Source organism: Halictus rubicundus, chromosome 11, assembly GCF_050948215.1.
Source record: "Halictus rubicundus isolate RS-2024b chromosome 11, iyHalRubi1_principal, whole genome shotgun sequence".
In the NCBI taxonomy this organism is placed as follows: Eukaryota; Metazoa; Arthropoda; class Insecta; order Hymenoptera; family Halictidae; genus Halictus; species Halictus rubicundus.
In genome coordinates this window covers 8,788,821-8,793,424 of record NC_135159.1, presented here as the reverse complement: position 1 = coordinate 8,793,424, position 4,604 = coordinate 8,788,821, and the positions used below count along the sequence as shown (strand labels likewise).

General features: G+C 44.1%; 1 long non-coding RNA gene across 1 annotated transcript; it reads left to right on the top strand.

Moving 5' to 3' along the window:
• Window positions 1-154: 154 nt before the first annotated feature.
• Window positions 155-4,096, top strand: LOC143358990 (uncharacterized). Its single transcript, XR_013083050.1, has 2 exons — window positions 155-255; window positions 1,950-4,096. It is a non-coding gene; the product is annotated as an uncharacterized LOC143358990 (long non-coding RNA).
• The last annotated feature ends 508 nt before the right edge of the window (window positions 4,097-4,604 follow it).

Here is a 4,604-nt window from a genome sequence, read left to right as displayed (position 1 = left end):
GAGAGAGGGAGTGAGAGAAAAAGAGAGAGGGAGGTAAGAGTGGGTGAGACGGTGGGCGAGTATCTCCGAAAGAGCAGTGAGTGTGCGAGCAGTGCGCCGTCTGGCGTGGCTGACGACAGTCTACTGCCTTCCGAGAACCACGAGGCGATTCCGTGTATCGAGCGCGCGCTGCCGAGCCACTGAAGGGATGGACGTGGATCGTCGGAGAGGGGTGGGAGGGAACGCCGCGGAGAGGGGAGGACGAACTAGCTTAAGGTCTGTTCATAAGGTGTCTACAGTTTTGAACACCGGAGAGCGGAAGCGGAATTGAATTGCTCCGGTAATTATGATCCCGAACGAATCCGATTATAATCCGTTCGATTGGAGAGTTACAACGTTGCGATTCAATTTACGTTTTCCCTTAATCGCATCGCGTTTCCGTTACATCGTATTTCAATTACATCCTATTTCAAGTTCGTCGTATTTCAAGTACAATGTACTTCGATTACGTCATGTTTCAATTACATCGCACTGCAAGTACAATGTGCTTCGATTACGTCATGTTTCAATTGCATCGCGCTGCAAGTACAATGTACTTCGATTACGTCATGTTTCAATTACATCGCACTGCAAGCACAATGTGCTTCGATTACGTCATGATTCAATTACATCGCGCTGCAAGTACAATGTACTTCGATTACGTCATGTTTCAATTACATCGAACTGCAAGTACAATGTACTTCGATTACGTCATGTTTCAATTACATCGCACTGCAAGTACAATGTACTTCGATTACGTCATGTTTCAATTACATCGCACTGCAAAGTACAATGTACTTCAATTACGTCATATTTCAATTTCATTTCAAGTACAATGAATTTCGATTCTAATTACGCGGTAAGTCGATTACGCTCGTGATAATTAGCAGCTGAATGTATTGAAAAGATTCAGTTACGAACTTCAATTGTAAATCAATTACCCTCGCGATTGCAAGACAAAAATTGTCTACCGGAATTGCAACAAACCGGAGTGAAATAGATTTTGCTTTTCATTGTGTCAAATAGATTGAAAACGATATGACAGTATTTTTAAATTCTTGTAATGTTTTTACTGTTTGCACACCTACTCGTCACAAATACAGAAAATCCGCTGGTTAGCAATGAGTAACGGTATCATTTGGAAACTTTCAATTGTACAATTCGATTACGTCGTAATTGGATTACCGTTTGCTAATTACTGTAATCACGTAGGCATTCTAAATACGATGTAATTGTAATAAGTGGAATTGAATGTCAGAGGGATTCGGATTAGAATGTAATTGAAATACCGTGTGATGGCGGACCCTCGGGCGTACATAATCGGCCACTGAATATAATTTAATATTAAACCTAAACCCTTTCAATTTATGTACCTGGCGGTAAATAGAATGAGAGAGTTGTGAACAAGCTTTAAGGTTGCGCGGCACGAGAAAGTTCATGCGAGCGGAGCGACGAAGTTAGCGATATATCCAGCCAGAATCCTCAGGGACGCACTCTACTACGCTCTTTCTTGTCTATGCCTCATATTCGAAGACGATAATGAGGCTTTTAACCGTGGCCTTGTGCCGCGTTGCAGCATGCTAAATGAAAAATCGAGAGAACACCTCCTCGGCTGCCACCAGTGGTCTCTTACGTCACGCGGATTATCCGATGCGCGTTATTTGATGGATTTTTCTCTGGCGTCATCGCGCGCCCGTATTCTACAACTGTTATCCACTTCTTTTTTCACCCCGTTCTTCGAATCCGTCGTATACAGGAAATTATAAACACCAAATAAAATAAATACCAAATAAAATGAATGCGATTTATTAAAAGAGGATATGTATGATATGGGGCGTTAGGTCACATCGTCGAGGTACGAACGCTGATACAAGTAAGGGAGAGCAGCAGACAGAAAGGAATTCCCGATAATCCCGGCTTATCTATTCCAGATCTGCGGCAACCAAGGGCAGACGCGGGCTTTCTGGGTGTCGCTGGGTCTAACGCGCGTTTCGTCGTCCCTGGCGCGCTGTTGTTATCTGCCAGATACATACAACACACAGCCTTCTTCTCACGCGTCTGCCAGTCCCGGAAGAACGGCCTTCGGGGAATTGACCTCAGCGAAACGGCCGCTCCTTGGGGAAGAAAATACTAATTGCGATAGCGAACTGTCGATCGCACAATTACCATAACATCGACCGCGACGTGAACCTCTCTATTAACAAAAGGTCGCGCGGATAAAAGCGGTAACGCGACGCTACGGAGGAAAAGCAACAGTGCCATTCAAATCGAGAGAATAAGCTCCATAGTGAGCGAGAAAGAGAGAGGGGGGGGGGAGGGGAATAGGCTAACTTGTTGCGTGTGCGGAGTCGTCCTGCACGGTACAGTCGATTGGCCACGGAGAAACTACGTTATAGACGAGTGTGTCCGTTATCAGATCGATAATCCGAGTAACTTGCCCGACTGTGGTCCTTGTGTGGCAAGTCGCGATAACGATGACAATGCGCTGATAATTGCGTGAGTACCGTGTTTCCCGTGATAATTAACAACGCAATCAATCGTCGCGCCAAAATTCCTTATGGTCTCGTGAACACCGAGTGAGCTAACGGGCTGGATAGACGGATTCATTAAAGGATGCAACGTTTCTGACACGTGCAGAGCTCGGGACGCTAGCCGAGGGGAAATCGAACGGCATCCAGGAAACGGGAAGAGGGGAGGGGCGTTTCGTGGAATGTCGCGTCCTCTCGGCCGAACAACAGTCGGAACTCCGATCGAGCACAGTCTTCTGGCCTAACTGGTTGCCTTGGCTAGTCGGTTGTTCGCCTGTACCGGCCTGTGCGCGCTATAATGCGTCGACGATCGACGTTCGGCACCATAAATCCCGCTGTCGTCCTGCTATCTAACATAATTTCTGTGTTTCGAATTTGATTGCTCTATGGGGCTCCGTGGAAGATGAAGTCACGCCCCCTCGGGGGCCAATAGAGAGTAAGAGCTATTGTAAGAATTTCGTTTCCAACTTACGCTGTCCTTATTGTCGTCGCCTTGCCCCTATGATCAACGCTCGAGTCCATATATCCCACCATCTCGTATGTGTCTGTCTCAATTTGGCACTAAGGCTGCGTAATAATCGAGGGCGAATAAGCCACGCCCCCTTGGGGGCCAATGGAGGGAAAAGGATAAATCGATTATATATATTTTTATTTGAGACTTCCCTTTCTCTTAATCTTCATGTTCTAAATTTTATTTGACCCCGTAAAAGTCGGAAGCAAGTCACGCACACCCAGGGATTTTTATATTGAAAGAGGTGAGTTGCAGGAATTTCAATTTGAAGCGGCGTATTTAGGACTCCCTTTGTCTTATCTTTATCATTTCAATTTTACTTGCTCGCCGAACGACTGGGCCAACTCCAGGAAAGTCAGGAGTCACATCCACAGAGAACAATTGAAACAGAAAAATCTCGTTTAATTACAAGAATTTCGATCTAAAGCTCCGTTGGCCTCTTTAGCAGCGCGGGCCGAATACGTAACGTTCTTCCTCCCTTGCAGGACATCCCGGGAGCATGCTTGACAAATTCTGACCCACTATATGGGTGACCCCATGAGCATAAAGGCGACTGGGAATCAAACGGAATGAAGAAATTCCTGTTTCCCAGGAATGTTCTTATGAAGAGGTTAAGTTGGACTCGTGTTATGAACTTTCTATGCGAAAAATTCCCTAGATGTTTCGTATTTGACATTTCCTTTTTATCATCTAACGATCTCCATTGATCTAAATTAATTTTATCGGTACAGAAATATGTATTATTTTTTACGATTTTTAAAATTGAAGGATTGAAAAATCTGGTTAAGTTGTTTAGAACGGTTGATTGTTGTCAATGTTTACCCGGTCAATTCGGGCAACTCACTATATGGTTTTCGAGAACCCTCGCGGAAACCGCAGGTGGAATGGATTTCTGTGCACCTGCTGACCGTTCCTCTTCGGGGAATTCCGTGGCTGAAGTTAGGCTACTTCGAGTGGGTGAGTACACAACGCCTCATCAGTATTTACCTACTCCTTCGAGAGAATTTCATTGTGAAAATAAACGATAGACATTATAACTGAATTTTATTGTAATTGTGGTATTTATAATATCCTGTACACATTTTTCCTGTCATTGTTTATGCGTATTTGTTTTTTTAAATCATTCTTACACCATGCAGCATCCTTCAGACGCCTGAATATCTTTCCTTAAATGGAACGAACGAAATGAATAATTTTAATTTTTTTCGTGCTGATGAATATTTAGATTCACTGGACTTTCCTTGCAGTTTTTTTTTTGTTTCTCTTTTTCGCGTTTGCAATTCCAGTGCCGATTATTTTGCAGCTATCTCCGATGACTCACCGCGCGAAACCGATACTTGTTGAATTTACGAGAACCTCCGATACGATACGGCGAATTACAGGCGAATTTCACGGCTTTATCGTCGAACGAGTTCCACGAAGGGGAACACTTCAACGTCATATACATACATGGCGTCACGTGGTCGGCTTCGTATATGGGTTGTCGAAAGAACCACACGATTTTAATTGCAATTACTAGAATAACACAAATTTTTTTCACGAATTTT